The sequence below is a fragment of the Capricornis sumatraensis genome, chromosome 7, assembly GCF_032405125.1.
Source record: "Capricornis sumatraensis isolate serow.1 chromosome 7, serow.2, whole genome shotgun sequence".
Lineage (NCBI taxonomy): Eukaryota > Metazoa > Chordata > Mammalia > Artiodactyla > Bovidae > Capricornis > Capricornis sumatraensis.
The window spans coordinates 76,037,076-76,064,319 of NC_091075.1; positions in this window are offsets into that span (position 1 = coordinate 76,037,076).

The window sequence follows — 27,244 nt, forward strand, 5'->3', positions numbered from 1 at the left end:
AAACGGAATGCAGTCTTAAGCAATAGTGACTACAATATCTTACATACAGAAAATATACAAAACAATTTGATTATACTGAGACATGACTGGTCCCCAGTTCTTGGAAAGGGCTCCTGTGAGTGAGGGTCCTGAAGCTGAAGTTCTTTGGGTTCTCTTTTGCCTGCCCTTCTGAATCCCTTACTATGGAGCACAATGCTTGCCTTTCAGGTGCTGCATCTTCATTACAAACTGCCTGTGGTCGTGTCCTGGGGCTGTTGTAACAAATCTCCAGCAACTTAGTGGCTTAAAGCAGTAGATATTTATTCCGTCTCTTCTTTTAGCCTGAAAGTCTGAAATCAAGATGTTAGCAGTGCCTTGCTCTCCCTCGAAGGCTTTAGGAGAGAATCTTCCCTGGTCTCTTCCAGCTTCTGGTGGCTCCAGGCATTCCGTGGCTTGTGTCTGCATAACTCCAATCTCTGCTTCCATTTTCACATGACCTCCTTTCTGTGTCTGTCCTTCTCTTCTGTCACTTCTAAGGACACTTGTTGTTGGATTTAGGGCCCATCTGGATAATCCAGGATGATATCATCTCAAAGTTCTTAATTTAACCACATCTACAAAGATTATTTTTCCAGATAAGATTTTATTCATGGGGTTATGAGTTAAAACAGTGGAAACAGTGTCAGACTTTGTTTTTGGGGGGCTCCAAAATCACTGCAGATGGTGATTGCAGCCATGAAATTAAAAGACGCTTACTCCTTGGAAGGAAAGTTATGACCAACCCAGATAGTATATTGAAAAGCAGAGACATTACTTTGCCAACAAAGTTGATCTAGTCAAGGCTATGGTTTTTCCAGTGGTCATGTATGGATGTGAAAGTTGGACTGTGAAGAAAGCTGAGTGCCAAAGAACTGAACCTTTCTGAGGTTTTTTAAAAAATGATACTTTTTTTTTTTTAAATTTTAAAATCTTTAATTCCTACATGCGTTCCCAAACATGAACCCCCCTCCCACCTCCCTCCCCATAACATCTCTCTGGGTCATCCCCATGCACCAGCCCCAAGCATGCTGTATCCTGCGTCAGACATAGACTGGCGATTCAATTCTTACGTGATAGTATACATGATAGAATGCCATTCTCCAAAATCATTCCACCCTCTCCCTCTCCCTCTGAGTCCAAAAGTCCGTTATACACATCTGTGTCTTTTTTGCTGTCTTGCATACAGGGTCGTCATTGCCATCTTTCTAAATTCCACATATATGTGTTAGTATAGTGTATTGGTGTTTTTCTTACTGGCTTACTTCACTCTGTATAATCGGCTCCAGTTTCATCCATCTCATCAGAACTGATTCAAATGAATTCTTTTTAATGGCTGAGTAATACTCCATTGTGTATATGTACCAAAGCTTTCTTATCCATTCATCTGCTGATGGACATCTAGGTTGTTTCCATGTCCTGGCTATTATAAACAGTGCTGCGATGAACATTGGGGTACATGTGTCTCTTTCAATTCTGGTTTCCTCGGTGTGTATGCCCAGCAGTGGGATTGCTGGGTCATAAGGTAGTTCTATTTGCAATTTTTTAAGGAATCTCCACACTGTTCTCCATAGTGGCTGTAGTAGAAAAAGAAATTAAGGAAACAATTCCATTCACCATTGCAATGAAAAGAATAAAATACTTAGGAATATATCTACCTAAAGAAACTAAAGACCTATATATAGAAAACTATAAAACACTGATGAAAGAAATCAAAGAGAACACTAATAGATGGAGGAAAATTGATACTTTTGAACTGTGATGTTGGAGAAGACTCTTGAGAGTCCCTTGGACTGCAAGGAGATCCAACCAGTCCATCCTAAAGGAGTTCAGTCCTGGGTGTTCATTGGAAGGACTGATGTTGAAGCTGAAACTCCAATAGCTTGGCCACCTGATAGGAAGAGTTGACTCATTGTAGAAGACCCTGATGCTGGGAGGGATTGGGGGCAGGAGGAGAAGGGAATGACAGAGGATGAGATGGCTGGATGGCATCACCGACTTGATGGACATGAGTGTGCGTGAACTCCCGGAGTTGGTGATGGACAGGGAGGTCTGGCGTTGTGCAATTCATGGAGTCTCAAAGATGACTGAGTGACTGAACTGAACTGATGAGTTAAAACATGGACATATCTTTTAAGGGGCTACCATTCAACCCACTACACTGCCCTTAACATGTATTATTTGAGAACAGTCAGAATATAGACGTTGGTTAAATTTCATATTCTAGATTTTAAGCCAGAGAGCCCTCCAAAAGCAATTACTGAATATTTAGTACCCAATCCTCCTAAGTCATTCAAAATATGGCAGCTTTTGTTTTTGTAGTTCAACAGGCCATGATGTATGAATCCAGGGGATGCAAAACCTAGTGTGTGTTAGGATGGCTAATCCAATTACAGAGGTAGTGGCTTTGTGATACTGTATGTGTTCATGTGACAGGATATGGTTCCCCTGTGGAAACATTTATTAGTGGGAGATGTAAGTGCAGATGTGTTCTCCAATGGATGTTATGGGGCAGTACTATCTGTCTGGTTTCACAGAATGTGTGACTTAGGGCTACACTAAAACAAGTTTATGAGACCTGTAGGCGAGCTCAGTGGCAAGATTACAGTCAAATCTAGGGATATATTACCAGGATGTGGACACCCATGAAAAATAACAATTGCAGAATAGTGTTAGGATGTGCTTGGAGACATTCCCTGCTGACATCCTCTGAGCAATTCATCTGCAGCAAGTTTTTACTGGACTAATCTCCATAGCCAGATGGAAAGGTAGAATAAGGATTATGTGTGGGCAGATGTAATAAAGAAGCACCCTTAAGATCCTTAATGCTTGGCTTTCATTAACACTGTACTAATTGACAACTATGGATATCTCATTTTAATAAAGCAATTGTTCACAACCTCTCTGAGATTCTTAAAAAATTATTTTTAAAGATGCTTTGTTAATCTTTTATAGACTATTTTCTCCATAATAACCAAGTTGTAAAATATAAGCCTGCTGTGCATTTGTAGGTTCTGTGCACAATGCACATAATTTGGCTGAAAGTTACAGGGATCTTAGAACAGGTTTAATTGTAAAGTAAATTCCTTTAGTTTTTTTTTTTTTTTCCTTTTGGGTTTTGCACTTGTACTTTATTATTTAAAAAGATCATCAGGAATACATCAATTTATTTTGCAATTAGACCACACCCTTACTCCTACTCTTAAGACAGTATAGAACTTAAGAGCAAAAACAATACATAGGGGGTTTATATTTCATTTGTTTATTCACTCATTTTTTTTCCACAAGTATCTATGGAGTTCCTAATATATGCTTAGATATTGTGCAGGGTTTTGTTTGAGTCCAAAACATTTTTTTAAACAAGTTTATATACCTTGAGTAATGAACTTTTCTGAAAATGGAGGAGGAGAAAAATAACAAGATTCATTTGCCTTTATTCATTAACCACTTATTAAGTGCCTACTGTAGGCACTGCTCAGGCTACAATCCCAGATAGAATACCTGCTCTTAATTTACTTTCTGCTTGGGAACAGAGCATGGCAATCAACCTTTAAGGCATAGCATGGTAACTCCTATCATAGACATGTACACTGGGTGATAGAGCAGAGAAAGGGGCATCAAAATCAGCCTGTCAATCACACCCATCTTGAAGGGGGCAGCCTGTAATCTGAATTTGGAAGAATGAGTTTGAGTAAGATCCATGAAGGAGTGGACATAGGACCTAGATTGTGAAAGTTGCTCAAGTCAAGCCAGAGAGTCTTGACAACTTCTTACCATGTTGAAAGCTCTCAACATAGGACATTTCATAAATACTTTCTAAAGCACTAGCAGATATAAATTTTATAAACAGCTAGGTAAGTCCAGGCATAAGATTTGCTGCCAATAGAAATAATTAAAAGCTTTGATATAGAGTAATAAGTAGGAACAACCAGCTTGGCTATGCAGTGGAAGTATGGATGAGAATTAGCTCTAATAGCTATATAGCTTATAAACTTCACCATTTCCCCTTGTGGTCTTTAGTGGACAGAGATGTTAGAGTCACCATACAATGAACTTCCAAAAAAAAAAAAAAAAAAGATGCACACGTCCATATAAATACATAGCTCAACAAAATTGCCTGCTAAATGGGCAATGTTGGTCACAAAACAAATAGAATGAACTTTCTTAATAGTGTTTTTTCAGGGAAGTACATTTTTCTTAGCATCATTTCTAGAAATACATTGTAAAGGAGAAGGGGGGATCAAATTGTGCTGTGGACCTGAGACTGGAATGTATAAAAAATAATCCTAATGTTGTATATGAGGTGCAGATATATGATAAAATATAACTTTAAGACAATCATAAAAACATTTTGTTGAAACACAGTGCACAATATAAAGGATGAATTGTAAAAAATGATAAAACAAAGCCTAGACTAATATAATTATCAGTATATGCTTAATTAACCAGAGTCCTTGATTAACTAGTGACAGAGAAGTTTGTATAATGACTGCAAAAGAGAAGTTTGGCCTACAAGTTCTGCAACTGTCATTTATGATCACTTCACAGGGCTATTGGGAGGTGCAATAAACATAAGAGAAATTTTACCTTGCTATATAGCCCGGCAAAATAAGGTGCTTTAATAGGCTAAGCGAGTCAGTGCTAAATCAATACAAAAATAGATGATTTGGGTTCACAGCCTGGTCAGCCAAGTTTATTTCCCAGGCATATATCTCTCTACAAAGAAAGAAATTAATAAGTTCACCAAATCAGGACAGTGCCTTTATAGGCAACTGAGAGCACTGAAAATAGATTTCCTGTAGATTTTTACAGATCTCATCTGGTAGGTACCATTAACGGCACTTAAGGCCAAATACATTCATAGTGGGTTTTCCTCAACACCAAGTAATGATGAGCTCCCCATACTGAACTGTAGGAATCGTACAATGCCATTGTAAAATTCCCAGAGAATCATAAAGGAATATCTATCCAAATGCGGCAGCCAATTACAGTATTATCTTGAGCTATTTATTAGGATACAATCAAGTTTGTAGGTCGCAGGTTTTAAAGGATTCTGCCCTGCCTTAAATCAACTGTATTTTAAAATCATATTCGGACAGTCAAGTTAGACCCAACAGTACACAGGAAAATGAATGTCTTATATTTGGAAAATAATTATCGAATAGCACAGAATCCTATCCTATCTGCATCTGTAGTAACAGAGACAGTGACACAAGGCTAGTAACCTTTCAGCAGCCTTAAGGAACATAGAGCAGAGGGCATTCTAGAAGAAAGAATAGCGTGTGCAAATACCCTGAGTGTAGATGGGCTATAGTGTATGTATGGAAGAGAGACTTCGGTGATGTTGGAAAAATTCCCAGAAGGTAGACAATAAATCGGTTTCATGCCATATTTCAGTTCAGATTGTACCCTGCAGGTGATGAGATCTTTGAAAGACTTTTAGCAGGAGAATGAAAGGTAATTATTTGGGTCCGTCAGTGCTTGCTGCCTCTGGAGAGAATCTTGATCAAACCTCAGTGAACTTAACTCTTGCAAAACATGGTTAGCCATATACAACGGGGGCTGTGTGAAGATCCTAATTTAAATTGTCCAAACTTATATTAAACTATTTACTGATAACACACTTACATGTGTTACCTTACTTATTCCTCTCAATAATCCTAAAAGCAGTAAATATATTATGACTAGGTTAATTTTCTTGAGCAGGATCACAGAGTTCTTCAAAATTATGTTGCTGAGACTGGAATTCTGATCCAGTAGAGCTAGTTTAAAGGTTTAATTTACTAACAACAGTTTTGTCCTGATGCTCCACAGAAGTTCACTAGTCCCCCCAACCAGACACTCTAGGAAGCAGAGTGCTCAGTTGTGACCCGATGAGCTGCTTCTTATTTCTAGCGAGGAAAATAGCACAGAAAATATTTTGTTTATATTTTACTTTGTATGGTATCAATGAAGAAAACAAGCTTATGCCTTTGAAGAAATGCACCCTTATCTTTAAACTATGTAGGCTGGGTATTTATGAGGAGGTAGTGTTAACCAGCTGTGTGATGGAGGGCTACAATAAGGCATCCAGACTACTAAGCAGAGGGAGACAGCATAATAGGCAGAATGACAGCAGGGGATTTTGGATTTAGAGCTATAACGATTTTCAGGTCTTAGTGCTAACTTCACTAGTCATGGAATTATAAACAAGAAACTTCTCTCTGTGTTTGCTCAAACTCATGCCCATTGAGTTGGTGATGTATTCCATCCATCTCATCCTCTGTTTCCCCTTCTCCTCCTGTCTTCAATCTTTCCCAGCATCAGGGTCTTTTCCAGTAAGTCAGATCTTCACATCAGGTGGCCAAAGGATTGGAGCTTCAGCCTTTGTCCTTCTAATGAACATTCAGTGTTGATTTCTTTAGGATAATGGTTTGATCTCCCTGCTGTCCAAGGGACTCTCAAGAGTCTTCTTCGACACCACAGTTCAAAGCCATCAATTTTTCAGTGCTCAGCCTTCTTTATGGTCCAACTCTCACATCCATATATGACTACTGGAAAAACCATAGCTCTAACTGTATGGATCTTTGTGGCAAAGTGATGTCTCTGCTGCTTTTTAATATGCTGTCTATGTTTGTTATAGCTTTGCTTCCAAAGAGCAAGCATCTTTAATTTCATGGTGCAGTCACCATCTGCAGTGATTTTGAGCCCAAGAAAATAAAGATATAATGAGGGGATGAGACTAAATATTTTTCAGGCTCTTCCCAGAGTTAAGGACAGTCTGTCTGTCTAGATATAATCTAGATAGTCCATCTCTCTAATTATAATCCTTGCCACATTATAAACAGCAATTCAATAAAATATGCTTCTTTCTGAGCTGTCTTTCTGGCAGCTAGCCTGTCCAGTGGGCAGGTAGCACTGAAAGGCTTTGTGCATGGTTAACTCAGTTAGTCTTTTTATAGCATGCAATGAAGAAAGGACAAGAATTTTCCAGTTGCATCTGCGTGTAAGTATAGCATCACATTCCAAAATTTCTGGATTCTTTTTCTATTTCATATTTCTTAAACATATTTTGTGATTTCTTTTAATCAATAACAGCGTATCATCAACAGATATATTCTGCTTATTTCTGATTCCTCTCACTTTAGTGTAAGGTCATAGGAGGCAGACATGTTGCCTGTTGTCTTAATGTTGTATTTCCAATATTTAGAACAGTATGTAGCACATAGTAGACTGTTAACTAAATATTTATTGGGTGAGAACATACAATACTAGCCAGGGAGACTTCAGAATCATCACACAAGTTTCTAGGGAGGAAAATATGAATTTTTTTTGCAGTTTGGATATGAAGAGCTTTTTGCAAATGGTAAACTGAGTCTTGGCATTGCTTTTCTAACTCATTGGAAATAAATCAGGACTAGAGGAGGAATTATCATTTGAGGGGCAAATTTTCATAAGTTTGAAACTTTTTAAACCTCTGAAATAAAAGAAAATTATCTTAAGAATGGATAACATCCCATGAAATTCTTTCAATAGGCACTGTTCTAACAATATTTAAATAGGAGACTAATAGAGTTTTGTTTTTAAGTTTCAGGCTGAGTTTTCATGAAGATTCTAATTTAATTCAAAAGTAGCAAACACAAGCAATTCTTAATATGCTCAGATTAAAGGTAACAGTACATACATATCTCCATGTCCCCTACTTCACATCAGCATCTCATTATCAATGCTTATATAATATTCCAAGTTCTCATTCATATAATTCTAGACCACTATTTAATCATGATAGATTGTGATGGCTGCATCTTTTATGGTGCAGGCTATGATCTGCTATGATTCCTCTGCAAAATTATTATGATGAATCACGCTTGTCAATGATTTTTGAAGGAGACAAATCCAAAACTAATTTGCTATCTGCAATCCAGATGTAATTGGCTATGTATCATAAATCTTCCATGAAAATATTCTTCAGTTCCATTTCTGTCAACAAACAAAAGTGCTCTTCATAGTACACTCTCCAAGAAAAACAATAGAGTATAATTAGAAGGGGAGGGAGAAAGTGCATAGTTGACTTGAAAATAAAAAAAACAGAAAATACCTTGACCAAATTGGCTGCACAAATGAATGTCTTATCAAAATCATTGTAAATTGTATCTCTCCATTTTTGGTCCAGGGATTTACTACCTTAATACAGCCATAAAATAGTTTATCTTCATGCTAAATTGTGGAAATTAAACAGTGCTTATAGAGTGCTCTAGAACTTGAACATTACATTTATTACATTTATGTTGAACTAGATGAAAAGTTAATTGCAAAATATTGACAAAAGTAGAATTAATTATTGCAGTACAGTTGAACATAAGATTTAAACAATTTTTATTTTATTCATTGAAGGGAGAGTTGTACTGTGTGCTCAGTTATTTCAGACATGTCCGACTCTTTGTGACTCTATGCACTATACACACCAGGCTCCTCTGTCCATGGGATTCTCCAGGCAAGAATACTGGAGTGGATTGCCAGGCATTCCTCTGGGGGATCTCCATTGCAGGTGAATTCTTTGCCACTGAGCCACCAGGGAAGCCAGTAGTTAATTAACTATGATATAAACAAAATATAGACAAAACATATAGTTTCAAACCACATGGAGTCCAGAAAGCTTTGCACCAGGGCATACCAACTATAGGACAGACTCTGGGGCGTGTGTGTGTGTGTGTATGTGCATATGCATATGTGTGGTCTATCTATAGGGTATCCTTGCTTGAAATGAGAAGTAGTTGAAAAATTCTGCATGAGTATAAACCTATAATTCCTATTTTAAAAAATGATTTAAAGTGTTTTTCTTTCCTCAGTAGTGGGTAAGTAATCTCTTCCTCCTGTGTATGAAACAGAGCATTCTTTGTGCAGATTTCCAGCATCTATATAATGCACTTTTTTTTCCCCAAATATAAGAAAGGAAGCATTTTGACCAAAGTTCAGAAAGTATAAATAGACCCCTTCTCAGAAGAGAACAAAATCTTCTCTGAGATAAAAAGTATCTAATCAGAAATCCCATTTCTTTTCTCCATAGTACGTTCTTTTGTGCTATTCTTCGTCTAATCCTTCCTCTTTAAACTACCCTCATATAATAATTTCATTAATAATACTTAGCACTGATATAGTGCATTAAATTTTCAAGGTACGGAACAAATGTTAAATAATTGATGCACATTGAAAGAAGTCAACAAAAGTATAGAACTTCCAAATTCTTATGAGATGAGCAACAATACTTAATTATTAATTTTTGGATGATGTGGTTTGCTTAATATATTTTTAAAAGTATTTTTTACCTTGTCATATAAGAGGAATAATGTTCACAGTGAGGAGCTATATGAGCCCATAACTGGCTTTTACAGATGATTAAATGCTGAGGTTGAAGCCGAGGCTTTTGATAACTGCTAGAGCCATTTATGACCTCATATAATACTCCACTGTGGAACATAAGGTCTTAAATAACATCAACCATGTGCTTTTACTGAAAAGAGGAGGAAGAAAAATAAAAGTCCCTTTCAGATGAAGACAAAATACATGTAGAGAACCCTATGGAAATGTCATAAATATATATGAATAAAATTATATTTAGTGAAAGTTTTGTAATAGATTTGGGAACAAGGGTATCACTTGACACCTGTCTGGGTAGCCTTTGGATATAAAACTTATGAAAGGATATAAAAAGATATTTCTATTATCTATGGGTATAAGAAGTACCCTGGGTTTATAATAGATCCTGGCATTAGTCACTGCTGTATAGAGGCCTTGAACTTCCACACAAAGCGACTTGACAACACTTAGAGTATTCGTCTACTTATATTGAATGTGGTCTCTCTAAATGGACAATTTGCAAAATATTGCATCTAAATATAGTATTAAACTGACTATGTAATGCTTAAAATATATGTAGTTAGCAGCATTTAGTGTGCAAATGTGGCCACAGAGGTACAGGGTTTAACGGTAAAAACTTGTGACAATTAGTAAGTAAGCAATAGAGATTTAGAACACAGTATAATGAATGCAGGCAATATGTTGTACTATAAATAGGTAATGTGATAAACATCACCACATCAACAAGTATATTATAGTATATAAATATATTAAAGTAACACGCTGTATACCTTAAACTTATAGAAAATCATATGTTAAATTTGTCAATTAAAAAGGGGGAAAAAACTAAAGAAAACCATCTGAAAACCATCTATATTGCTTTAGAATATATCTAACAGAATGTGTAGATTATTGTTTCTCAAGACTTCCCCAATGGTCCAGTGGTTAAGACTCCATGCTCCCACTGCAGGGTTCAGTCCCTGGCTAGGGAACTAAGACCAATATGCTATGTGGCCAAAATAGAAGATTATTGCTTCTCAGGTTGCCACTTAAAATATGTTCAGTTGAGTTGCTCAGTTGTGTCCGACTCTTTGTGACCCCATGGACTGTAGCATGCCCAGTCTTCCCTGTCCATTTAAAATATGTCCATTGAATGTCAAAAATTGTAATCATGAGGAGAGGAGAGTATAGATGCAGGATTGATAAAATGCTTTTTAAAATTTATTTATTTATTTATTTAATTTTTTAACTTTATTTTACTTTACAATACTGTATTGGTTTTGCCATACATTGACATGAATCCACCATGGGTGTACATGCGTTCCCAAACATGAACTCCCCTCCCACCTCCCTCCCCATGACATCTCTCTGGGTCATCACCGTGCACCAGCCTCAAGCATGCTATATCCTGCGTCGGACATAGACTGGCGATTTGATTCTTACATGATAGTATACATGTTACAATGCCATTCTCCCAAATCATCCCACCCTCTCCCTCTCCGTCTGAGTCCAAAAGTCCGTTATACACATCTGTGTCTTTTTTGCTGTCTTGCATACAGGGTCGTCATTGCCATCTTTCTAAATTCCATATATATGTGTTAGTATACTGTATTGGTGTTTTTCTTTCTGGCTTACTTCACTCTGTATAATCGGCTCCAGTTTCATCCATCTCATCAGAACTGATTCAAATGTATTCTTTTTAACGGCTGAGTAATACTCCATTGTGTATATGTACCACAGCTTTCTTAAAGTCAGGAACAAGACAAGGGTGCCCACTTTCACCGCTACTATTCAACATAGTTCTGGAAGTTTTGGCCACAGCAATCAGAGCAGAAAATGCTTTTTTAAAATATTTTATATTTTTATTGAAGTATAGTTGACTGCTAATGTTGTGCCAGGCTTTGCTGTTTGGCAAAGTGTCTCAGTTTTACACTATATATATTCTTTTTTATGTTCTTTTCCATTATAGAATATCTCAGGATATTAAATAAAATTTTTTGTGCTAAACATTGGGACCTTGTTGTTTATCCACTCTAAATGTAATAGTTTGCATCTACCAACCCTAAATTCATAGTCAATCCTTCACCCTCTGCCCCACCTCGGCAATCACAAGTCAACAATTACTTTAAATGTAAATGAACTAAATGCTCTAACTAAAAGACAAAGAGTGGCTGGATGGATATAAAACAAGACCTGTACATATGCTGCCTACAAGAGAGTCACTTCAGATCTAAAGACACACAGACTGCAGGATAAGGTATGGAAAAGTCATTACATGCAATTGAAAGTTAACAGGAAGCTGGGGTAGCAATACTTATATCAGACAAGTCCCTGCTTGGGAAGACCATGAGAAGATATTACACTTGGTAAATCCAGCTAAGGTCTTGTCCGGCATCTATTGCCTAACATATTAGTGAACAAATCTTCAGATAATCATAGCTTCTGGCCTTAAAGCCCTCTAACTGAGGTTCTAGAAATTATTGAGTAGAGAGAAGCTATCTCCACTATTTCTTGTCCAAATTTCTGAACCACAATATCCACTGACATAATACAGGTTGGTTCTGTGCCACTCAGGGAGAGAAAAATTACAAAAAAGCAAAAACAAAACCCTCTCCTTTGAATAAAAAGGAGACACTATAGCACTAACCAGTCCATATCAACTCTGAAATTTTTCTAACATTTTGCTTATAATTCTCATATCCTGGAATGGAGTGTGTGCATTGATTAAGCCATGGTTCTATAATCTAGGAACAACTAAGCCCTTTAAAATAAGCTGGTTACATTTTTACAGGTACAACTTTCTTAAAAATACTGTGTGTTTTCTATGTATCAGATTTGAATTCACCACATGCTCTACAAGCTGCATCCCAGTTGTTTTTGAAACCTGCTCATTTCTCTAGACTTAATTATTAGCATTTTTGATGTGTTAAGTTGCTGTTACACAGCAACATTAAGATTTACAGATGTCCATTTATCTAACTGAGAAGATCTAGTGGCTACCAAATCAGTCTTTTAAGAGGCCTTAACACATAGAAAACAAACTCCTGGTTTCCAAAGAGGAAAGGGAAGGGGGAGGGATAAATTTGGATTATGAGATTAAAAACTGTTATACATAAAATAGCTAAGCAACAAGGATTTAATGTATTGCATGGGAAAATATATCCAATATCTTGTAATTACCTGTAATGGAAAATAATCTGAAAACATATATAACAGTATCACTTTGATGTACACCTGAAACTAACACAATATTGTAAATCAACTATACTTCAGTTGAAAAAAAAAAGAGGACTTAACAAAAGATCTCCTAGATCCTTGATCCTTTAGCAAGATATTTAATATTAATAACAGAATCTTTTACTTCTTTGAGAACCTGAGAATGTGAATGATTTTAATTTCCAAACTAACAATTTCCTAAATTCCTAAGCTCTCCACATTCACACTGCATGTTTCTTGGAAACTGGACAGTTCCTTAGTCTACATTTTTCTAGTAGAACCTTACCATTAAAAAAAAAAAAAGCAACCAGATGTTTTCAGCCGTTTCCCTGGACATCTCTTAAGTCAAACCCCAAAGTTCATTAGGTATATTTTCTAACCTTCAGGTTACAGGGGACTGTTCTACTAAATGTGAGAGAATTTCATAACACTAGTCACTTTGCTTTTCCTGTCACAGTTCTCTTCCAGTCTTTCCAGCCTCCTCTAATTATATGTTAACTACCTAACTCCTGGTCCCAAAATCAATGGATTACGTTTTTGTGGCAGCAACACTTAATTTTCAGTATATATATTTTTTCTCATCAGCTATCTATACCCTTAATTTCCCAGGTGGTTTAGTAGCAAAGAATCTATCTGCAATGTGGGAGACAAGAGTTTGATCCCTGGGTCAGGAAGATCCCCTGGAGAAGGAAATGGCAACCTACTCCAGTATTCTTGCCTTGAAAGTCCCAAGGACAGAGGAACCTGGCAGGTTATAGTCCATGAGGTTGCAAATGTGTTGGACATGACTTATCAGCTAAGCAATGAGAGCAACAACATCTCTAGCCTTAATAAAGATGTGTAACACAACCACAAAATTGTGACAACGTTTACAATTTCTGATTGCACAAATAAAATACTGCTTACAGCAGCTCTGCTGACTGTGCCTGGGTGTTGCTCATTATCAGATGATAATGGTCTTATCATCTTTAGCATGGTCTTATCTGGGATAACTAGAGAAACTTAGCTCTGCTCCTTATGTATCCTATCCTTTATCAGGCTAGCCCAGGTATTTTCTTTCATGACAGTAATAGAGGGCAAGTATAAAAATGAACCCAATTGTGCAAGTCCATTTAAATATTTTCTTTGCATCTAATTTGTTACTACATCATTAACCAAAACAGTACATGGCTGAATCTAGGGGTGGAAATTGTGTCTACTCCTGTGTCATTTGGAGGAGATTACAAAGTTATATGTGTAGAGTCTTCTCTTGTGTTGTTGGAAGAGGGTGTTTGCTATGACCAATGTGTTCTCTGGGCAAAACTCTATTAGCCATTGCCCAGCTTCATTACATATTCCAAGGTCAAATTTGCCTGTTACTCCACGTGTTTTTTGACTTCCTACTTTTGCATTCCAGTTCCCTATAATGAAAAGAACATCTTTTTTGGGTGTTAGTTCTAAAAGGTCTTGTAGGTCTTCATAGAACCATTCAACTTCAGCTTCTTCAGCATTACTGGTTGGGGCATAGACTTGGATTACTGTGACATTGAATGGTTTGCCTTGGAAATGAACAAAAATCATTTTGTTGTTTTTGAGATTGCATCTAAGTACTGCATTTCAGACTCTTTTGTTGACCATGATGGCTACTCCATTTCTTCTAAGGGATTCCTGCCCACAGTAGTAGATATAATGGTCATCTGAGTTAAATTCACCCATTCCAGTCCATTTTAGTTCACTGATTCCTAGAATGTCAACATTCACTCTTGCAATCTCCTGTTTGACCACTTCCAATTTGCCTTGATTCATGGACCTGACATTCCAGGTTCCTATGCAATATTGCTCTTTACAGCATTGGACCTTGCTTCTATCATCAGTCACATCCACAACTGGGTATTGTTTTTGCTTTGGCTCATTCTTTCTGGAGTTATTTTTTCACTGATCTCCAATAGCGTATTGGGCACCTACCGACCTGGGGAGTTCCTCTTTCAGTATCCTATCATTTTGCCTTTTCATACTGTTCATGGGGTTCTCAAGGCAAGAATACTGAAGTGGTTTGCCATTCCCTTCTCCAGTGGACCACATTCTGTCAGACCTCTCCACCATGCCCACCCATCTTGGGTGGCCCCACACTGCATGGCTTAGTTTCATTTAGTTAGACAAGGCTGTGGTCCATGTGATTAAGATTGGCTAGTTTTCTGTGATTATGGTTTCAGTGTGTCTGCCCTCTAATGCCCTCTCGCAACACCTACCATCTTAGTTGGGTTTCTCTTCCCCTGGACATGGGGTATCTCTTCATGGCTGCTCCAGCAAAGCACAGCTGCTGCTCCTTACCTTGGACGAGGGGTATCCCCTCACTGCTACCCCTCCTGACAATGAATGTGGAGTAACTCTTCCGACAACACAAGAGAACACTCTACACAGATGGTCACCACCAAAATCAGATTGATTATATTCTTTGCAGCCAAAGATGGAGAAGCTCTATACAGTCAGCAAAAACAAGACCGGGAGATGACTGTGGCTCAGACCATGAACTCCTTATTGCCAAATACAGATATAAATTAAAGAAAGTAGGTAAAACCAGTAGACCATTCAGGTATGACCTAAATCAAATCCCTTATGATTATACACTGGAAGTGAGAAATAGATTTAAGGGATTAGATCTGATAGCTAGAGTGCCTGATGAACTATGGAATGAGGTTCGTGACATTGTACAGGAGACAGGGATCAAGACCATCCCCATGGAAAAGAAATGCAAAAAAGCAAAATGGCTGTCTGGGGAAGCCTTACAAACAGCTGTGAAAAGAGAAGTGAAAAACCAAGGAGAAAAGGAAAGATATAAGCATTTGAATGCAGAGTTGCAAAGAATAGCAAGGAGAGATAAGAAAGCCTTCCTCAGCAATCAATGCAAAGAAATAGAGGAAAACAACAGAATGGGAGAGACTAGAGATCTCTTCAAGAAAATTAGAGATACCAAGGGAACATTTCATGCAAAGATGGGCTCAATAAAGGACAGAAATGGTCTGGACCTAAGAGAAGCAGAAGATATTAAGAAGAGGTGGCAAGAATACACAGAACTGTACAAAACAGATCTTCACAACCCAGATAATCACGATGGTGTGACCACTCATCTAGAGCCAGACATCCTGAAATGTGAAGTCAAGTGGGCCTTAGAAAGCATCACTACAAACAAAGCTAGTGGAGGTGATGGAATTCCAGTGAAGCTATTTCAAATCCTGAAAGATGATACTGTGAAAGGACTGCACTCAATATGCCAGCAAATTTGGAAAACTCAGCAGTGGCCACAGGACTGGAAAAGGTCAGTTTTCATTCCAATCCCAAAGAAAGGCAATGCCAAAGAATGCTCAAACTACCGCACAATTGCAGTCGTCTCACATGCTAGTAAAGTAATGCTCAAAATTCTCCAAGACAGGCTTCAGCAATACGTGAACCGTGAACTTCTAGATGTTCAAGCTGGTTTTAGAAAAGGCAGAGGAACCAGAGATCAAATTATCAGCATTTGCTAGATCATCGAAAAAGCGAGAAATTTCCAGAAAAACATCTATTTCTGCTTTATTGACTATGCCAAGGCCTTTGACTGTGTGGATCACAATAAAACTGTGGAAAATTCTGAAAGAGATGGGAATACCAGACCACCTGAGCTGCCTCTTGAGAAACCTGTAAGCAGGCCAGGAAGCAACAGTTAGAATTGGACATGGAACAACAGACTGGTTCCAAATAGGAAAAGGATCACGACAAGGCTGTATATTGTCCCCATGCTTATTTAACTTAAATGCAGAATACATGATGAGAAATGCTGGGCTGGAAGAAGCACAAGCTGGAATCAAGATTGCTGGGAGAAATGGCCATAACCTCAGATATGCAGATGACACCACCTTTATGGCAGAAAGTGAAGAGGAACTAAAAAGCCTCTTGATGAAAATGAAAGAGGAGAGTGAAAAAGTTGGCTTAAAGCTCAACATTCAGAAAACTAAGATCATGGCATCTGGTCCCATCATTACATGGGAAATAGATGGGGAAGCAGTGGAGACAGTGTCAGGCTTTATTTTTCTGGGCTCCAAAATCACTGCAGATGGTGACTGCAGCCATGAAATTAAAAGACATTTACTCCTTGGAAGAAAAGTTATGACCAACCTAGATAGCATATTAAAAAGCAGAGACGTTACTTAGCCAACAAAGGTCCGTCTAGTCAAGGCTATGGTTTTTCCAGTGGTTATGTATGGATGAGAGAGTTGGACTGTGAAGAAAGCTGAGTGTTGAAGAATTGATGCTTTTGAACTGTGGTGTTGGAGAAGACTCTTGAGAGTCCCTTGGACTGCAAGGAGATCCCACCAGTCCATTCTAAAGGAGATCATCCCCAGGTGTTCTTTGGAAGGCATGATTCTAAAGCTGAAACTGCAATACTTTGGCCACCTCATGGGAAGAGTTGACTCATTGGAAATGACTCTGTTTCTGGGAGGGATTGGGGGCAGGAGAAAAAGGGGACGACCGAGGATGAGATGGCTGGATGGCATCACCGACTTGATGGATGTGAGTTTGATTGAACTCCGGTAGTTTGTGATGGACAGGAGGCCTGGCATGCTGCAATTCATGGGGTCACAAAGAGTCGTACATGACTGAGTGACTGAACTGAACAAAGTTATATAGCAAGGAATGTAGATACAAAGAGGGGCAAAGAATTCAGGCCATCTCTGCAATCAAGAATCTCTTGATGAGGGTTGAAGTGTGCAATGAAAAACCTGGCTTAAAGCTCAATATTCAAAAAGCTAAGATCATGGCATCTGGTCTCATCACTTCATGGCAAATAGATGGGGAAAGATTGGAAACAATGGCAGATTTTACTTTCTTGAGCTCCTAAAACACTACAAATTGTGACTGCAGCCATGAAATTAAAGGATGCTTGCTCTGTGAAAGGAAAACTTTGACAAACCTAGACTGTGTATTAAAAAGTAGAGAAATCACTTTGTGGATAAAAGGTTGTAGAGTTAAAGCCATGGTTTTTCCATTAGTCATATACAGATGAGAGAGTTGGACCATAAAGAAGGCTGAGTTTGTTGTATGGCACAGGGTACTCAAAGCTGGTGCTCTGTGACAATCTGGAGGGAGGGTGTGGGGAGGGAGGTGGGAGGTGGAGCTCATAATGGAGGTGGCCATGTATACCTATGGCCAATTCATGCTAATGTATGGCAAAAACCATCACAATATTGTAATTGTCTTCCAATTAAAATAAATTAATTTTTAAAAAGGGCTGAATGGTGAAGCATTGATGATTGCTGCTTTCAAACTGTGGTGCTAGAGAAGACTCTTGAGAGTCCCTTGGACAGCAAGCAGATCAAACCAGTCAATCCTAAAGGAAATCAACACTGAATGTTCCTTGGAAGGACTGAAGGTGAAGCTCCACTTTGGCCACTTGATGCAAAGTGCTGACTTATTAGAAAAGACCCTGATGCTGGGAAAGATTGAAAGCAGGAGGAGAAGGGGGCAACAGAGGATGAGATGGTTGAATGGCATCACTGACTCAATGGACATGCTGCTGCTGCTGTTGCGAACTCACTTCAGTTGTGTCTGACTCTGTGCAACCCCATAGATGGCAGCCCACCAGGCTCCCCTTCCCCCTGGGATTCTCCAGGCAAGAACACTGGAGTGGGTTGCCATGTCCTTCTCAGTTTGAGCAAACTCCAGGAGATAGTGAAGGATGGGGAAGCCTGGCATGCTGCAGTCCATGGGGTCACAAAGATTCAGAAGTGACTTAGCAACTGGACAACAAATGCAGCCTATCAATTCTAGATCTTTAGAAATTTCCAATCTTTTTATACCAATAAACATCGAACATTGTCAGTTTATACTTTATTAGAATTGTGTAAATATTTTACTACAGATTTCACAGTGCTTATAACTCACTTTGTGCATTTACAAATACTAATTAAAGCAAAATTTCCTTTTCAGGAAACTACCTTTTATTTTCTTCGTTAACAGATGAGGAAACCTCAGTAGAGGGTTTAAGACACTTACTAAATTTCCTTCCCTTTAGGGAGAAATAGTTAATGGTTTTCAGATTGGTTCTATTTGTCAATTAGAACATTTATTTCTACAATTAAATCATAGTAAGTAGCAGCAAAGTTTATTTAGTTTAAGGGGACTTGTCCTCTATGTGTTTTGCAGATACATTTCATTTTTTCATACATCAAGGTTTTAAATGAGATTCTCCTACAGAGGGCAGACTTAGACTATATTTTTCCACACCATATACAGGATTAAATATATTTCCACTTATATAATGCATGATTGTATATGCTTTGATCCTTCAGGATTTTTTTTCAGAATAAACTATTTTGTCATGGGGAACCATTAGCGGAATTAGAGATGACCAGAATGATAATCAGCAGTTGTTACTGAAGCTGTCATAGAAGAAACCACACCCCTGACATGAAAGTTCACTTAATTTTCTTTAAACATACTGCAGTTGAATTTTATGGAAACCTTTTAGCCTTCTGTGGTCCTTTATTTCCCAAAGTAGTCACTAAAGGAAAATTAACTAATATGTGAGGACAGGGGATGTAATATTTTTGTGACTTTCAACCCTAAGAGCAAAACCCATTAGTAGCTATAGATTTTTCTCTGCAATGAGCTAGTGTATAATCAATTTATATTAGTCTAACACTGTATATCAAGATGGTAAGTCTTGTTGGGTCTGTGTTGTCTGATTCCTATGAGAGCTTGTATCAGACTGTACATTAAGTCTAAGAGATAAGACACAAACTGGAGTCCCAGTGGTTATAAAACAATCCTTTGTGTCTGACCTCAGTCCCCTTCTTAACAATCCTGGAGCAATAAACATTTAGTTTAATCAATAGCTTTCCTCTGGATGAAACAACTTAATCATTAAAACTTCTGATACTTTAAACAAATTTATACTAACACTAGGCAATGTATTTGCCTAATGTCTTTCCTGCTTTCTTTCTTTCCTTCCTTTCTTTTTTCTCTCTCTGCATCCCTCTCCTATTTTTCTTCTGTTGTATTTTTAAGAACTATTTTACTTTGAAGTATGAGAAATATGTCATGTGATATTCATCCAAAGAAATTAAGAGAAATTAAGCTTTTAGAGTATTGAATAATCTGAAAACATAATGTACAAGCCTATAATTTCAAGCCTGAATTTTAACTATATTCACTGTTCAAATATTTTTTATTTCAAAATTTTTATATTGTGTAGTTTTTACTTCTTATGATTATAAATTGATGCTTTTTTTTTTTTTTAAATTAGGCAAGTACACAAAAGAATGTGTGGGAAAGTTTCTGTTACCTTGGAGCCAGAAGTGCAGAATCTTTAACCTTGCAGAATCATTTAAGCCTCAGGTCTTTTATTTCTCAAATTTGAATAACAATATTCCCCCCCACCCGTTTTTCTTACCCCAACCATGGTTCATGAGGATAATAATCATTAATATGTGAATCTCTTCTGTGTACTATAAATCTTTCTACAGTGCAAACACATGATATATAGAAAAGAGAGAAAAAGTTTTTATCTTATTTCCCAAGAAAATACCATAACAGAATTTTAAAAACCGCCCTCCACACTTCTGTTGAGATGCAGTGCACCATACATACCCTGCCTTCCTTTCAAAGGTCATGGGTCATACTAAACTAGGATTAAGAAACAATGCTTATTTACCCTTAGTAAAGTGCCAAAAATCGTTTTAGCCGGGTTCAGAATTTTACTAAAAAAATTTATAAAATACTAGAAAAAAGATTTATCTCTTTTATAAATTCATTTAGTCACCAAAAGACTAGACTGAGGCAAGACTCCAACCCCATCCATTCCTTATCGTGTCTCTAATTCCCATGAGGGAGGGAAAATTCAACATAATGAATTGATTTTTATCTGGGTCTGGGATCCAGAGGAGGCTAAATGGACTCCAGGATGTAGGTAAGGTTAAAGACTTAGAAAATAAAGATGAGAAGAGAAGAAAAAGGAAAAGAGGACAGAGTCCTCATGAGTAACACATAGTGACTTATGATGAACTGATTTGCCACTGCAGGGGAAAACTGAAAAACTCTTTTGTCCTATATCCTAAACTCAAAATCTGTGTTTAGTAATAGCCTTCCTCCTTGCCGATACAAAGACATACTCAGGAGGTCACAATATTTGCACTAAAACCATGATTATACATGTGCCCAACTTATTTTTGTTGTTTAGTTGCTAGGTTGTGTCCAACTCTTTGCAACCCCATGCAGGGCTCCTCTGCACTCCACTCTCTCCCCAGTTTAATCAAACTCATGTCCATTGAGTCAGTGATGCTATCTAACCATCTCATCCTCTTTAACCCCTTTCTCCTTCTTCCCTCAATCTATCCCATCATCAAGGTCTTTTGCAGTGAGTCAGCTCTTCTCATCAGATGGCCAAAGTACTGGAGCTTCAGCTTCAGTATGAGTCCTTCCAAGGAACATTCAGTGTTGATTTACTTTAGGATTGACTGTTTTGATCTCCTTGCAGCCCAAGGGACTCTCAAGAGTCTTCTCCAGCACCACAATTCAGGAGTATAAATTCTTTGATACTCAGTCTTCTTTATGGTCCAGTTCTCACATCCATACATGACTACTGAGATAACCACAGCTTTGACTATATAGACTTTTGTTGGCAAAGTGATATGTTTGCTTTTAAATATGCTCTCTAGGTTTGTCATAGCTTTCCCTCTAAAGAGCAAGCATCTTTTAATTTCATGACTGCGGTCACCATCTGCATTGATTTTGGAGCCCAAGAAAATAAAATCTGTCACATGCACACAATACTTACATCATTTAAGCAGTGGGTCATATGAGATACATATGATGTAGTCTAGTCAGTCAACTTATTAATATATGGTAAAGCTGATGCTATCCTTGTGTTAATGAAGATGTTACTATCTGATTATAATGTTTTTATTGAGAGATCATTTATTCACATTTATTAAATGCCTACCAAGTGCCAATCAATGAACTGGGAAAATAAATTACAGTTGACATTTTACAGTGACTTTGGTTAAAGAAGCAGTGAAATCTAATTTATGTACACTAATTAGAAACAGAAAATCAATATATGTTATAAAAATAAACGTTTGCACTTGCACTCTCTCAACATTTGCACCACAACCTCACCATCACCACACACACACACACACACACACACACACAACTTCTTTGTATTTTGAAATCTGAAATTTGAAATATTTGATGCGGTGTCCTAACATTTACTACTATACTCTTTTTGTGTGTAGAGAGAAATGGATAGATATTAAAACTTTATTTTTATGTGAGAATGTAAAGCAAATATATAACTAAGACACTTCATCAAAGAATAGTAAATTGGGAGAAATTGCTCTACCCAATATCAAATTTTATTACATAGTAGCAGTAATCAAGACTGTTATTGGTGGAATGAGTGTCACATAGCTCAATGGAACAATATAGATAAGCAAGAAACACCCTACATGAGAGTAGATGACTGACATTTGACAAAGATGCACACACACACAAAAACCAAACAAACATCTAGTGGAGGAAGGGTTGTATTTTCAACAAATGGTGCTAAAACAATTGGACAGTCTTAGGCAAAATAGAAATGCAAACTTCAATCTAGATTTAATATCTTATATAAAAATTAACTTAAAGTAGAACATGGACTTATATAGTAATTATAAAACTATAACATTTTAAAAAGTAGATGTAGGAGGAAAATCTTCAGAACCTAAGATTTGGTGAAAAGTTAGATGTGACACTAAAGGTATGATACATAAAATAAAACAAATTATATTTCAGTGAAATTAAAAACCTTTGCTCTTCAAAAATCCCTGTTAAAGAATAAAAACAATGTATAGACTAGAAGAATATATTTACAAATTATATATATGATTGAAACTCTAATCTCAAATATATAAACAACTCTCAGACTGAACAATAAAAAGGTCCAATTAGAAAACAGGTAAAAAACAGGTAAAAAACATGAAGTTCCATTTCACCTAAGAGAATATGCAAATGACAAATAGGCACAGAAAAAGGCATTGATATTATTAGTCATTTGTGAAATCAAAATCACAATGAGATAACACTTTATAACCACTAGAATAACTATGATAAAAAAAAGATAGACAATAACAAGTGTTGGTATAAATGTGGCAAAATTGAATCATTCATGCAGCACTTAAAGGAATGTAAAACAGTGCTCCCACTCTAGAATATAGTTTGACAATTTCTTACAAAGCTAACTTACAACATATTTTTACCATATTATCTTAAAATCAAATTCCTTCATATTTACCTCAGTGAATTGAAACCTTCCATACAAAACCTTGACACAGATGTTCATAGCAGCTTTATCTATAATTGCCAAAACTTGAAAATAAAAGATGTTCTTCAATAGTGTATTAGTTTGCTTGGATTGCCATAACAAAATACCACAAACTAAGTCCCTTAAACAATAGAAACTTATTTCATCTTTTATTCTGGATCCTAAAAGTTCAAGATCAAGTTATTGGCAAGGTTCAGTTCAGTTCAGTCACTCAGTCGTGTCCGACTCTTAGCGACCCCATGAATCGCAGCATGCCAATCCTCCCTGTCCATCACTAACTCCCGGAGTTCACTCAGACTTGGGTTCATCGAGTCAGTGATGCCATCTAGCCATCTCATCCTCGGTCGTCGCCTTCTTCTCCTGCCCCCAATCCCTCCCAGCATCAAAGTCTTTTCCAATGAGTCAACTCTTCGCATGAGGTGGCCAAAGTACTGGAGTTTCAGCTTTAGCATCATTCCTTCCAAGGAAATCCCAGGGCTGATCTCCTTTAGAATGGACTGGTTGGATCTCCTTGCAGTCCAGGGGACTCTCAAGAGTCTTCTCCAACACCACAGTTCAAACGCATCAATTCTTCGGCCCTCAGCCTTCTTCACAGTCCAACTCTCACATCCATACATGACTACTGGAAAAACCATAGCCTTGACTAGACAGACCTTAGTCATCAAAGTAATGTCTCTGCTTTTGAATATCCTATTCAGGTTGGTCATAACTTTTCTTCCAAGGAGTAAGCGTCTTTTAATTTCATGGCTGCAGTCACCATCTTCAGTGATCTTGGAGCCCTCCAAAAATAAAGTCTGACACTGTTTCCACTGTTTCCCCATCTATTTCCCATGACGTGATGGGACCAGATGCCATGATCTTTGTTTTCTGACTGTTGAGCTTTAGGCCAACTTTTTCACTCTCCTCTTTTACTTTCATCAAGAGGCTCTTTAGTTCCTCTTTACTTTCTTCCATAAGGTGGTGTCATCTGCATATCTGAGATTATTGATATTTCTCCCGGCAATCTTGATTCCAGCTTGTGTTTCTTCCAGTCCAGCGTTTCTCATGATGTACTCTGCATATAAGTTAAAATAAGCAGGGTCACAATACACAGCCTTGACGTGATCCTTTTCCTATTTGGAACCAGTCTGTTGTTCCATGTCCAGTTCTAACTGTTGCTTCCTGACCTGCATAGAGGCTTCTCAAGAGGCAGGTTAGGTGGTCTGGTATTCCCATCTCTTTCAGAATTTTCCACAGTTTATTGTGATCCACACAGTCAAAGGCTTTGGCATAGTCAATAAAGCAGAAATAGATGTTTTTATGGAACTCTCTTGCTTTTTCCATGATCCAGCAGATGTTGGCAATTTGATCTCTGGTTCCTCTGCCTTTTCTAAAACCAGCTTGAACATCAGGAAGTTCACGGTTCACCTATTGCTGAAGTCTGGCTTGGAGAATTTTGAGCATTACCTTACTAGCTTGTGAGATGAGTGCAATTGTGTGGTAGTTTGAGCATTCTTTGGCATTGCCTTTCTTTGGAATTGGAATGAAAACTGACCTTTTCCAGTCCTGTGGCCCCTGCTGAGTTTTCCAAACTTGCTGGCATATTGAGTGCAGCACTTTCACAGCATCATCTTTCAGGATTTGAAACAGCTCAACTGGAATTCCATCACCTCCACTAGCTTTGTTTGTAGTGATACTTTCTAAGGCCCACTTGACTTCACATTGCTGGATGTCTGGCTCTAGATGAGTGGTCACACCATCGTGATTATCCGGGTCATGAAGACCCTTTTTGTACAGTTCTTCTGTGTTTTCTTGCCACCTCTTCTTAATATCTTCTGCTTCTGTTAGGTCGATACCGTTTCTGTCCTTTATTGAGCCCATCTTTGTATGAAATATTCCCTTGGCATCTCTAACTTTCTTGAAGAGATCTCTAGTCTTTCCCATTCTGTTGTTTTCCTCTATTTCTTTGCGTTGATTGCTGAAGAAGGCTTTCTTATCTCTTCTTGCTATTCTTTGGAACTGTGCATTCAGATGCTTATATCTTTCCTTTTCTCCTTGGCTTTTCACTTGTCTTCTTTTCACAGCTATTTGTAAGGCTTCCCCAGACAGCCATTTTGCTTTTTTGCATTTCTTTTCCATGGGGATGGTCTTGATCCCTGTCTCCTGTACAATGTCACGAACCTCATTCCATAGTTCATCAGGCACTCTAGCTATCAGATCTAGGCCCTTAAATCTATTTCTCACTTCCACTGTATAATCAAAGGGATTTGATTTAGCTCATACCTGAGTGGTCTAGCGGTTTTCCCTACTTTCTTCAATTTAAGTCTGAATTTGGTAATAGGGAGTTCATAATCTGAGCCACAGTCAGCTCCGGGTCTTGTTTTTGTTGACTGTATAGAGCTTCTCCATCTTTTGCTTCAGAGAATATAATCAATCTGATTTCAGTGTTGACCATCCTGTGATGTCCATGTGTAGAGTCTTCTCTTGTGTTGTTGGAAGAGGGTGTTTGCTATGACCAGTGCATTTTCTTGGCAAAACTCTATTAGTCTTTGCCCTGCTTTATTCCATATTCCAAGCTAAATTTGCCTGTTACTCCAGGTGTTTCTTGACTTCCTACTTTTGCATTCCAGTCCCCTATAATGAAAAGGACAAATTTTTTGAGTGTTAGTTCTTGAAGGTCTTGTAGGTCCTCATAGAACCTTTCAACTTCAGCTTCTTCAGCATTACTGGTTGGGGCATAGACTTGGACTACTGTGATATTGAATGGTTTGCCTTGGAAACGAACAGAGATCATTCTGTCATTTTTGAGATTGCATCCAACTACTGCATTTCGGACTCCTGTTGACCATGATGACTACTCCATTTTTTCTGAGGGATTCCTGCCCGCAGTAGTAGATATAATGGTCATCTGAGTTAAATTCACCCATTCCAGTCCATTTTAGTTCGCTGATTCCTAGAATGTTGATGTTCACTCTTGCCATCTCCTATTTGACCACTTCCAATTTGCCTTGATTCATGGACCTGACATTCCAGGTTCCTATGCAATATTGCTCTTTACAGCATTGGACCTTGCTTCTATCACCAGTCACATCCACAGCTGGGTATTGTTTTTGCTTTTGCTCCATCCCTTCATTCTTTCTGGAGTTATTTCTTCACTGACCTCCAGTAGCATATTGGGCACCTACTGACCTGGGGAGTTCCTCTTTCAGTATCCTATCATTTTGCCTTTTCATACTGTTCATGGGGTTCTCAAGGCAAGAATACTGAAGAGGTTTGCCATTCCCTTCTTCTAAAGGACTTGCTCTGCTTGCAGATGGCCATCTTCTTCATGTAACTTTACACTGTCTCTTCCCTTTGCATGTGCATGTGTGCGTGCTATGTCACCTCAGTCATGTCCATCTCTGTGCAACCCTATGGACCATAGCCAATCAGGTTCCTCTGTCCATGGGACTTCTCAGGCAAAAATACTAGGGTGGTTGCCATTTCCTTCTCCAGGGAATCTTCTTGGCCCAGGGATCGAACCTGCCTCTCTTATGTCTCCTGAATTGGCAGGCAGGTTCTTTACCACCAGTGCCACCTGGGAAGACTCCCCACCCCAACTTTGTGCATATTTGGACCTTAATATTTTCTTTAAGGACACCGATCATATCAGATTAGGGCTCAGTCTAATGACTTCATTTTTAACTTAATAACCTCTTTAAAGGCTTTACTGTTAGTACAGTCAACTTATGAGATACAAGGGGTTAATATTTCAACATATGAATATTCAGGGGAAGACACAAGTTAACTTACAATAGTATGTAAAGAGATAAACTGTGGCATATCCATCAAATGGAATACTATTCAGTCCTAAAAAGAAACAAGTCATCAAAACATGAAAAGACATGGAGGGAATTTAAATACATATTAATAAATACAATTTACAATGTAAAAAGGCTATATACTGTACAATTTAGTATTCTGGAAAAGGAGAAGCTATGGACACAATAAAAAGATGAGGGGTTGCCAGGAGTTGTGGGCAGGAAGGAATTAATAGGTGGAGCACAGAGGATTTTAGGGTAGAAAAACTATTCTCTGATACTATAATGGTGGATACATGTCATTATCCATTTGTCAAAATTCATAATATTCAATTACAGGAGCAAATTCTAATGTAAGATATAAACTTTGAATGTATCAGTGTAGATTCATTGATTGTAATAAATGTCCTGTGTTGTATGGGATGTTGATAGTGGGGAAGGCTTTAGTGTGTGGGGAGGCTCTATGTGTATGGAGTCAAGGGATATATGGGAGTTTTGTCCTTTCTGATCAATTTTTCTATAAACCTAAAACTGCTCTAAAAAATAAAGTCTGTCAAAAAATAGTGACTGTACCAAA